The sequence below is a fragment of the Mus caroli genome, unplaced genomic scaffold (genome assembly GCF_978045245.1).
Source record: "Mus caroli unplaced genomic scaffold, Mus_caroli_1 scaffold_7, whole genome shotgun sequence".
Taxonomy (NCBI): Eukaryota; Metazoa; Chordata; class Mammalia; order Rodentia; family Muridae; genus Mus; species Mus caroli.
This window is the reverse complement of record NW_028227262.1, coordinates 85,905,416-85,917,609: the sequence shown is the minus strand read 5'-3', so window position 1 is coordinate 85,917,609 and position 12,194 is coordinate 85,905,416.

The following is a 12,194-nucleotide window of genomic DNA, read 5'->3' as shown; positions in this document are numbered from 1 at the left end:
CCTTTGGCAGCAGCCTCTGTAGGTATCTGGGTCTATCCCCATCAGCGGCTCTAAGCACTGACTTCCAATGGCTACCTGCCTCAGTTTACCCACTACATGGTTGCCAAAGCTAATCATTGGCACTTACTTTTACTTTTAGCCTTTCTATCCTTGCATTGTTAGATTGGAAATAGCTACTGTATTACAACTTCTTAATCTTATTCAGCTTCTATTACACTTCTCAAATCCCCGTCTCCATATATTATTTGCTTAAAACCTTCAAATTGAATTCCTGCCTTTCCAGGAGTGTATGTGATGCCATGACATCCTACTCGCACTTCTGCAATAACAACTGTTATTGGCAAATTACATGGGAATCACTCTTTCAATGCCTTTTGAAATTAAATCCTTCTTGATCAATGAAAATACTTATCAAATCAATTCAGTGTTTATACACCCCCATCAATTTGCTCTCCTCAAAGTCTATTCATGGGCAGACAAATAATGACCTCCATTTCCTATTTCCCACAAGTGGGTCATAATTAAAGCTTGTACAGCTCCACCTATTGTTAAATCATTAAAATTCACTGTAGTGATTCAATACCTTGACAAAGGTCCTAATTAATGAGGAAGTAATTGCAGGAAGGATAATCATGTACATTATACTACATAAAAATTTAATAGACAATAATACTAATGTAAGAAACAAAATAATGGTATTTATAATCATTTCTTTCAATTGATTTAAACACATTTATGGAGCATTTTAATTCAGATATGTAGTTTTATCACCATTATAAAATGATATTTTGAAAATAGGTCCATTTTGTTTGGTAGGTCAGTGTGTCTACTGTTAGCCTATTACTAGAGAATTTAAATTCTCCCCTTGTCTTTGACAACTTATTTCATTTCTCAATATGGCAAACCTAGTAACTGATGTTAGTATAAAATATTGACAGTCCTTCATTAATAGTTGCATAATTTACCCAATCACAAAGGAACTCACACAATATGTACTCACTGTTAAGTGGATATTAGCCCAGAAACTTAGAATACCCAAGATATAAGATACAATTTGCTAAACGCATGAAACTCAAGAAGAACGAAGACCAAAGTGTGGACACTTTGCCCCTTCTTAGAATTGGGAACAAAACACCCATGGAAAGAGTTACAGAGACAAAGTTTGGAGCTGAGACAAAAGGATGGATCATCTAGAGACTGCCATATCCTGGGATCCATCCCATAATCAGCTTCCAAACGCTAACACCATTGCATACACTAGCAAGATTTTGCTGAAAGGACCCAGATATAGCTGTCTCTTTTGAGACTATGCCAGGGCCTAGCTAACACAGAAGTGGATGCTCACAGTCAGCTATTGGGATGGATCACAGGGCCCCCAATGGAGGAGCTAGAGAAAGTACCCAAGGAGCTAAAGGGATCTGCAATCCTATAGGTGGAACAACATTATGAACTAACCAGTAACCCCCCCTCCCCCTGGAGCTCGTGTCTATAGCTGAATATGAATCAGAAGATGGCCTAGTCGTCCATCATTGGAAAGAGAGGCCCTTTGGTCGTGCAAACTTTATATGCCTCAGTACAGGGGAAGGACAGGTCCAAGAGGTGGGAAAGGGTGGGTGGGGGAGTGGGTGAAGGAGCGTGTGGGGGACTTTTGGGATAGCATTGGAGATGTAAATGAAATAAATACCCAATTAAAAAATAGTTGCATAATCTCTGGGATTTTGATCATGTTGTAGACACAGCAGGAAATCTTAGCATAATTCTCATAATAAACTGATTTGATTCCCATGGGTACTGAAATTACTGGATTATGCAATGTAAAATAAAAATAGAAAGTCAAAGAGAAATATACTACCTATGTAAGCAATTAAAATAGAACATATTGGCAGACTGAAGTTCACTAAGCCTGTGTTAGGCAATTTATGAAAGGTGAAAACTTTAAAAGACCAGAAAGTTTATGATTAATAAATTCTTGCAGTTATTTTGTTCATAGTTTTTTAAAATAGGCTTGCTTGTTTAAGAAGCATTCCTCTTGTGATTCTTATACATGTTTGTTATCATACACATTCTGGCTTATATCTTAATAATGTCAGAATCTCAGAATATTGTGTACATATACAACATTGCTTTCCTTTTACATATGTATGCAGTCCGTTTATTAATCATTGGTTTTTGTTTCTTTTCAAAAGCATTTTAAATATTTTTATGTAATGCAGCATTATAGGAAATAATGTTCTTCTTTCTACATTTAACCAAGTCAGTGCCTCACAGCTAAAGCTTCTCTTATGGAAGAGAAAGAAAGGAAAGTAGAACACTGAACTGTGTTTCATTACAACTGTCTGAGCTGTGTAAATTTTTTTTTACTTTTTTTTATTAGATATTTTCTTCATTTACCTTTCAAATGCTATGCCCTTTCCTAGTTTCCTCTCTGAAAGTCCCCTATACCCTCCCCCTGCCCTGCTCCCCAACCCACCCACTCCTGCTTCCTGGCCCTGGCATTCCCCTATACTGGGGCATATAATGTTCGCAAGACCAGGGCCTCTCCTCCCATTGATGGCTGACTAGACCGTCCTCTGCTACATATTCAGCTAGAGACATGAGCTCAGGGGGTACTTGTTAGTTCATATTGTTGTTCCTCCTATAGGGTTGCAGACCCCTTCGGCTCCTTGGGTACTTTCTCTATGAGCTGTGTAAATTTAAAGTATCTGTTGTGTTGATGTTATAATATAAAGGAGCAGAAACTGGTTTAGGAACCTGAGCACCAGAAAATATAACACACACTCAGGTGCAAAGCATTAATAAGATTAATACTCACAACATGAAAGCATTACAGGCAGGGTTTCTGGCTCATAAGCATCCTTAGAACACAAAGTGAGCTAATGTGTGGTTTGTAGAAGGAGTTACTTTCTGTGAAGGCTGCCTAGTGTGTAATTGTTCTGGAGAAAGTCAAGATAAGTTTGAGACAAAGGATTGGTTTTTCCATATCTAGCTTGATAATCTGTATATAAAGATTTCTTCAAAATCATGGGAAACTGCTGAAGGATTTTTCAGGTTATTTCTTTTGTATCTAAAGCAATGTAAAGACTAGATTGAACATATCAGCAATCAGAAATAGTAGGAAGTCATTCCATGAAGCGTTTCATGAAGAATTGCTTACTGATAAACCTCCTTAGGGAAACACCTGCTAAACACTTGAGGACTGTAAAGATCTTTGATGGAGGTTGGGGAAGGAGTTGATTCAGGGAATGCCTGTCATTCAGTAATTAACCCATTTCATTTTTGGCTTCAAGATATTTGAAGATAAGATTATTTTTCTCGTTATTCTACTCATGCAAAATTTATCTCCTTAATAGTTTTTTAATTTATTTTCTGCTATCTGAAAGAATCTAAAGTGTACTTAATGTGTTCTGAGTTTTTCATTCATGTTCTCTAGGAAACTGTATCAAATGACTTACTTTATAATATTTAAAAATTATGCACATAGCATCTTCATCTGTACACATATGTACATAGCAGCTTTGGTTCCTTTCATTAGATATCAGCCCTCAATCCATAAACTTGGTTAATTTTAACAAATATAACCCTTCCACTAAAATTTCTTGATTCATATTGGTCTTTTCTAGGTACCTTTTGACTTCCTAACATGTACAAAACCCCTGTCTTGTGTACTTGATGAGTGTACCTTCGTGCTTCTCATCAGTTATGTTTCAATTAGACAAGTAGAGCTACGTTGCGTGACATGAACAGTGTATGTTTTCTGTTTTTTTGATCTTACTCTACTGTAAAGACAGAACAAAGTCTATTTAAACCAATTCTGCTTTTGAAGACACCAGGGCAAGAGTTGGTCAAGAAACATGGGGAGAAATGGCAAGCAGGGAGACCAGAAGATGTTTGAGTTCCACCAGAACAAGTTAAAATGTTTATCAAGATCTTAACTCCTCAAAACGTCACAATAAAAAGAAGTTTTGAACATGCATTATGGATATTGTAGTATAGATAGAACACTATCATAATGTGTTCTATATAGTAACAAACTATCTTTAGACTCAATTATTATCACATATGAACAACAATGTTAACATATTTTTATTTTATTTAATCTCTTCTTTTTACCCTCCAGATTTTATCCCACTCTTGGTCAACCCTCTGATTGTTCCCCATCCCACACCTCTTCCCCAACCCCTGTCTTCACTAGGGTATCCCCATCTCCCCACCCCTACCTCCACCTGACCAGACCTCTATACTCCCTGTGGCCTCCAGTCTCTTGCGGGTTAGGTGCATCATCTCTGAATGAACACAGACCTGGAAGTCCTTTAATGTATGTGTGTTGGGGGCCTCATATCAGCTGGTGAATGCTGCCTGGTTGGTGGTCTAGCATCTGAGAGATCTTGGGGTTCCAGGTTAATTGAGACTGCTGGTCCTCCTACAGGGCTGCCCTCCTTCAGCTTTTCCCCAGTTCAGCCACAGGGATCTCCAGCTTTTGTCAATTGGTTGGGTACAAATATCTGCAGCTGACTCTTTTAGCTGCTTGTTGGGTTTTTTTGCAGGGCAGTCATGATAGGTTCCTTTTTGTGAGCACTCCACAGCCTCATTAATAGTATCAGGCCATGGGAATTCCCCTTAAGCTGGATCCCACTTCTGGACCTCCTTTTCCTCATGTTCCTCTCCATTTCTGTGCCTCCTGTTCTTTCAGACAGGAAAATTTCTGAGTCAGAGTTTTGACTATGGAATGGCAACCCCATCTCTCACCTTGATACCCTGTCTTTCTGCTGGAAGTGGGCTCTACAAGTTCCCTCAACCCACTGTAGGGCATTTCATCTAAGGTCCCTCCATTTGAGTCCTGAGAGTCTTTCACCTCCCAGGTCTCTGGTACTTTCTTGAGTGGTCCTCTCCTTTCCCATCTCCTAACTCCCAAGGTTGCCTGTTGATCTCAAGATATACTATAGAGCAATGGTGAAAAAACTGCACGGTATTGGTACCAAGACAGACAGGTTGATCAATGGAATAAAATTGAAGACCCAGAAAGAAAACCACACACTTAAAATACATATTTTTTTAAAAAAATCAGTGTTTCCAAAGAGGTCAAAAATAACTAGTTATCCTTAATTATACTGCTATGTTCTTTGTTCCATGTGTTACAGTAATGTGCTTTATACTTGAATTTCAAATTATAATAAAAACTATTAAATATTTGACCAAAATCAAATACTTCATATATGATTGTAATGATGGTAATCATTGTTCTCTTCAGCTGTCACATACACACATATTTCAAATTTAAAATATATCTATTGTCTTTGTGCTTTACTGTTAGAAATTTAATCTATACCTGTACCCACTGTTTTCCAATTACATATTTATAGTATACTTAATATACTATTAAGACAATAATTTACAAAAAAACTTTGAGGTGAGGGTATGAACCTATTAGCAGCAAACATATCATCAAAAGAGTAAATATATTAAGTATGTGCTAGAGTATAAACATGCATGGAATAATAATGACTAAACAAGCAAAGTGAAGTTTTCAGAAACATGCAGGAAGAAAAGACTATCCTTGTTAAGTTCCTGTCTTCGCCAAGAATATAGTTCCAGTTTTCAGGACTATTGACTAGAGAATTAACTGCCAGTTTTGTGAGACTATTTCAGCTACATTGAGGTTCAAGGCCTACTGTAGCCACAGATAAGCACTATAAGCATTAAGCTTAAACAACAAACAGACACAATGGCAAAATTTGATATTTTCACAACAAATGCTAGGACTTTAACTGAAAACAACAACAAACAAGCAGAACAGTTTCTATGAATTTGATCTAGTGAAACTCTTAATTATATTCTTTTAGGAAACTCCAATATAATATGTGAGTGTGTTTGTTTGCCCTAGTCAAGCGAAAGTATGCTTCTTGTCCAGAAGGACAAGAAACATTAAGGTATTTTCTTGGATTAATTTCTAGGAAAAATGGAAAGTACAACTTTTATGTACTCAACAGAGAAGATAAAAAGAAGCACAAAAATAAATAAATAATGAAAAATCTGGAAAGTTATGAAAATTGAATTTAGAAAGAAAATCAATATCATTCCAGAAGCCCCTGTTGCTTCTCCTTTCAATCTGCACATTTTTATTATAGCAGCAAATATAAATACTATGCTATTTTTCCTTCTATTCAAACTTTTGTCCAAAGATATACAATAAACATTTTGTCCTTATTGTCTTTCATTGTCCAATACTTTGTGTGATAATCTGGTGTTGTGGTGCTCAGTGATAAATACTGACTGAGTAGTAATGCAAGATATACTACAATCATGTTTATTAAGACTGTACTTGTGACGATTCATGTCCTTGTGTCAAAATCCTGAATGAACGTATTATAATGCAGGGAGGAATTACTGTGGCTCACAGTTTCAGTGCTGTCAGTCCATTAAGGTGGGGAAACTATGGTTGAGAAGAGTTTGTTTCATAGTCATCTTGGAAGAAGAGAAAGACAATTCCTCTGACTTTCTCCATTCCCCCTATATTAGTATAGATCCCCAAACATAAGTTATATTTCAGTTACTACTTTCTGGAAATGCCCTCACAGTTATACAGTTAAGTAAACCTAACAAAACTGATGAAAAAGATTAGCCATCACAAGAATTATATACAACAGTGTTGCTATGGTCATCACTGGCACACATTTCTCTGTGGTCAGGTAAGTAGTTTTGATGTATTCTACCTGCAGGATTTGCTGCCTCAGAAAGTATACAGATCTTCAACATTAATGGAGACTGACAAATTGTTTTACAAATGTTTCTAATAATGCAAACTCCCAGGAGCAGCTGCTCCACATCCTTGTCAACACACGGTGTCAGTCTTTTGCATTTTTCACTTGCAGGGCTCATAGAATATCATTGCACAAGGATTTGAATATGTAATTCCATGGTGATTAGTTAAACTGAACACTGGCATATTTATTCATCATTTCAATGACCTTATAAAGTGTTACATGTGTGTTTTGTCACTTTTCAAACTTTCTTTTAGAAATAACGCAAGGATTTTATTAGTATATATATATATATATATCATATGATTTCAAATAAATGCTATTGTATGTCTTTCCCCAATGCTACATTTAAATGTTCACAGATTTGTAATGTCTTTGGTGGGATGAAATCATGTAATATGCTTTATTGATAAATTTAGAAATGACTTCCTCTTTGCATTTTTATTGAATGAATTTTTCTATTAAAAAGTTCGTTAAAGTGTATAACACACTCTGTTCACTCCCATTCCTCATAATGGGTTTCTTTTGTAACCCACTACCCATATTATCACACCTATTTCTTGCCGGTTCTTTTCTCACAGTCATGCATTTTGTTTTTAATTCTGTGACTCTATTATTAACCTGGATAATTTGTATTTCCATGGGTTTGAGACTATCCATTTGAAAGATGATAACAGGCCCAGTCTATCTAACTGCAGCTGCAGTTAGATCATATTTGCAATGGCTATTAGGCCCTGAATATATTTTTTAATATATTTTCCTTTTTTCTGGTTCTTATATTTTTCTCCTCCTTCTTCTACAATATCCACTGAGACTTAGAGAGGGTACTATGAATATCCAATGCTTAACCCTCATTTATTCTAAGCATCTTGAGCAACCATGAATTTCTGAATTTATCACCTGTCACTGAAAAGAGAAGCTCACCATATTAAGGATGAGCACAGCATTTGTTTAAGGTTATAAGCAAAACCATTTAGACTACAATTTGTTGCCATGACAGTTTATCTAAACTGCAGAAATGAGATCTCTCCTAGAATCTATAATCTTCCCAGACATAGAATTAGGCCTAGTTTTATAATACCAGACATGGTTTTCCTCATTTGGAATGGCTTCCAATCTAATATCTTATTGAACAGTTTTCCTATGACAACTTGTGTCACTGTTGCACATCTTGCCTGGCAGGTTAACACTGAATTTTATAGAGTTTATAGTTAGGCAAGCCATTGTTGTTTTTCTTCGGTAAGCCAGTGACACTATGAAACCTGACCAGTAGGGAAAAGCTTTCAGGTCAGTTCCAGCTTGATTTCTCTATATCTAACAAAGATAGTGTGTTGTGTCTTGGGCAATCAGGTCTGATCATCCAATTCCAGTAGGAAACCAAAAGGAAAAAGCCTGTGTTGTTTGGGGACCTTCAGGAACCTCCCTCACCAAATAGCCCCTAAGGAGGTTCTGTATACCCAGCATTGAGATTTTTGCTTGATTCACAATGGCATCCAGGAGCAGCAATCTGTCTGTACAGGATAGTCCTATTCTATTTATTCCTAACTCATGTTTTTTTTTTTTTTTATTATTATTGACTTACAAAACAATGGGTTTACATATAATTTTTTATATAATGCACAATTTGATTACCTCTCTCTCCCAGTTTCCCTGTTTCTCCATTCCCCATCACCATCCCTGTTTGACCTTTTCTACAACCATCATTACTATTAGGTCACCTAAATTCTCCAAGCCCCACTCCTATAAGGGCTCTCCTCAATATCTCTTTCTGGTTTCCTAGCTTCTGCAAGTGCTCTTAGTTTGATGCATAAACTAAACCTTGAAGCCTCTCCCTGGTCCTGAATTGTCTCAATCAGTATAATGTCTTTTTTTCTGTTCTATACACATATACCATTCTTAGGAAAATTTCAACAGAAGTGTCTATCTTACTACAGCATAACTTCCTCCTTCGTTTTCACTACTGCTCAATTCACAAGATCCAGAAAATAGAAATAGCCCAGTTGTCTATCAATTGATGAGCAGAAAGTAAATATTGGTACAGATACACAATGAAACCGTATCCAACTATAAAAAAAGTGAAATTTGTGTACAAATGGATAAAACCATTTATGATTCAGGTTCTAAAGCCACTGAGAAAATTCCGTGATTTTCTTCAGGAACATTAGTTAGTCACTTTCTGATTTGAAGCATATCTATAGTGAATTTTTGTTTATACTCTAAAGTAAGTAGGTCAAATAAAATTTATAGTAATATTCAGTATTTTCAGCAAACATGATTATAAATAAACAGGAGAATAACACAAAAGAGAAAACAAATACACATTCATCTTGCCTCACACTCCAGGGTAACCTGCATCAACTATGAAATGAACAGATATGAGTAGAATATCTTTGAATTTTGAGTTTGGTTTATTATTCTATATTTGACCATTGCTAAAGAAAACTTTTAACATTTTAAGGAAACTTCTGAGAATCCATGCCACCAATTCAAACTCACTTCTGCTTTCAGTATTGTCAGTAAATAACTGCACTACCACATCTACAAATTATTGCTCAAAATAGCAGAAATTGCATATGGTTTTTTGAAATAGTAATTATAATTCATTTCTCAGAGGACTGTTAAGAGATTATTATTAGAAAAAAGATATTTTGGAATAACTATATTTTTTTCTATAAATACTTACAAATTTGATAGTTAAAACTAAAGGTTCTTTCCCTATAAATTGTAGTGTTTTTTTTTCTGGTTTAGTGTTTTTCTGGATTCCTGAGTATGCAAACAAAGGGATCGCTTCATCTATATCTGTTCCATGGACTTTGGGATCTTTTCCTTCTTTTTTCTAAAGTGCGTTTTATTCTGATATATTATTTTTGTTATATCATATTATATTTTACTATATGAATTATTGTATTATTCCTCAGAATCCTATTTGTTTTCTAATGAGAGAAAGAAAGGGGGTGGATGAAAATGGGAGAGGGAGTAGGGAGGAACCAGAAAATGTGGAAGTGAAAAACCATAATCAGGCTATATTATATGATGAGAAATTTTTTTCGTAAAAGTAAAAAATTAGAGGTGTAAGTTTGAAATAGTTTTGAAAGAGTTTACTGCATTTAAACACTATTTTATATATCAGATCTTTTAAAATATACAGATAATTTGAAGAAACAATTTTATAGAGTATGCATGCTAATGTTCATAAAGCAGAAAGAACTTATTATACAGATTGGATGGCCTAGTCTACTGATAAGGACCGTTTATCCATAGGAAGCAGCTTTTATATTTACGTGTCAAGTATGTTTAAAATGTTTGAAAACTTCTGAAGAACTCTCAGTTGCTGCCACAGAAGCTAACATTTGAATCAAGCCCTGTTAAAAGTCTAGACTATTGATTTGAGTTATGAATATAACATAGCTTTCAAATTAATTTGTACTAGTTTCAAGACATAACTCTTTCTATCCAATGTTAATACTTCAACCTCATTAAGATATAGTGTTATATAAGTAACTATTGTTAGCCCTAATATTAATTCTCTGTCCTCAAGAAATTGAGCCTAATAAAACTGACACAGAAAAAAAAGGTTCTGGTTAAATTTAGGTTATTTCGCAGAGAGCATTTTTAGCTATGCATAGTGTAAAGTACCATAAACTGACCCGGGATAATTCCAAATAATATATTAGCCTAATTCATTTTGAAAATATTTATAATTACTAAATATGCTTTTCACAATTACAGCCACTAAATTCTATATTCAATCAATGTAAGTTTTAAAACACCAAGATATTTGAAGTCAGATCTTGTACATTATCCTCCTTGAAAACATTGCATGTACATACAGAGAAGATAAGCAAAGAATAAAGGGACATTAACTGCTCTTAGGAAAACTTTTGGATAGAAACTATCTTTATTGAGCATTTGACATTGAAAGCAGGCAGTTTGCAGTTGCATGGATGAAAACAGAAGCTATTATTTGTGGATAATATACTATATTTTATTCATTATGTTAAGAGACTACATTGGTTATATGTCACAAGCAATGACCATAGTATTTTCAGGCAGACATTATTTTTCATGCTTTATACTTTTGAAATTAAGACTCACAGAGTTAAATACCTTCCCTTAAGTAAGTGATTTGTTTTTCTAATCTGGTATCTTTCTTGCTGTCTTCTGATATCTATTGACTAGTTTCTTCTCATGATCATAGTTTTTCATCTTCAGTTTCTATGACTACTGACCACCAGTATTCTTTAATGATTGTAGCACCACCCATGAGCAGGCCATCATGGCTGGTATAAAAAAAGTAAGCTGTGGGTTGAGGAGCAGGGCAGGGGGAGGGTATAGGGGACTTTCAGAGAGGAAAGTAGGAAAGAGGATAGCATTTGAAATGTAAATGAAGAAAATACCTAATAAAAAAAATAAAACAAAAAGAAAGCTGAACAAGCTCATTAGAAGTACTTTCCCACACTCTGCTTCAGCTTCTGCCTCTAGCTTCTGGCCCTAACTTCCCCCATTGCTGGATTGTTTTCTGGCAGTGTAAGGTAAAATAAACCCTTTCTTTCTCAAGTTACTTTTGATCAATGTCTTATTATAGCAATAGAAACAAAATATGACAGAAATTGATGCCAGGATGCTGGCTATTACTGTGAGAGACATGACTGTGTTGTGTTTGTGAGGATTGTGGAAGGCTTTAGAACTTGGGGCAGGAAAGGCCACTGAATGTTCATAGACTGTTCTGTGAGAGCTTATAGGATAAGAATGTTAAGGGAAATGTAGATGCTGAAAGCCTAGCTTTTGAAGTTTCGCACGGAAGCAAAGACTCTATCAGGTGTATTTGTGTAATATATTTGAATTAAAATTGTGGTTTCTGGTCAGCTGTGGCCGGAGAATCAGCTGTAATTAACAAGAGATTAGCAAAACCAAAGTGAAACAATTGCTTTTCTGAGACAAATGATACTGATTTTCTAGGGATAAAGTATTTGCTATGATTAACAAGAAAGCAGCATCATTGAGGTCTAATATCAGGATATAGTTCCTCAGAATTATCATAGTGAAACTGTGGAAAAGGGGTGAAGGTTATATCTTAAGCTGGCAACTCAGCTTGATAATGTGTGAGTCTCCCATGTGCACCTGTTTTGAAGGTGTGAAGAGGTAATGGAGGGAAATTCAAGGATGGAATTTTGTAGCAAAATCATGACTTCCATCAAGAAAAGAAAGGCAAGGCCATCGGTAGTAGTATTTCTCAATTGTAATAAATATTCCACAATTGAACTTGTTGTAGAAATAAACCAAGGCTGGGCACCAGGCAGTACAAGGAAGATGTTATCAGATGTGTGCTCTTAGTTGCAGTGTATTGTCCATCATATGGGAGATCCCATTACTGTGCATTCCTTTCTAGGACAGCAGCAAGTTTAAAGTGGAGATGGCGTCAATGCATGATGTGCT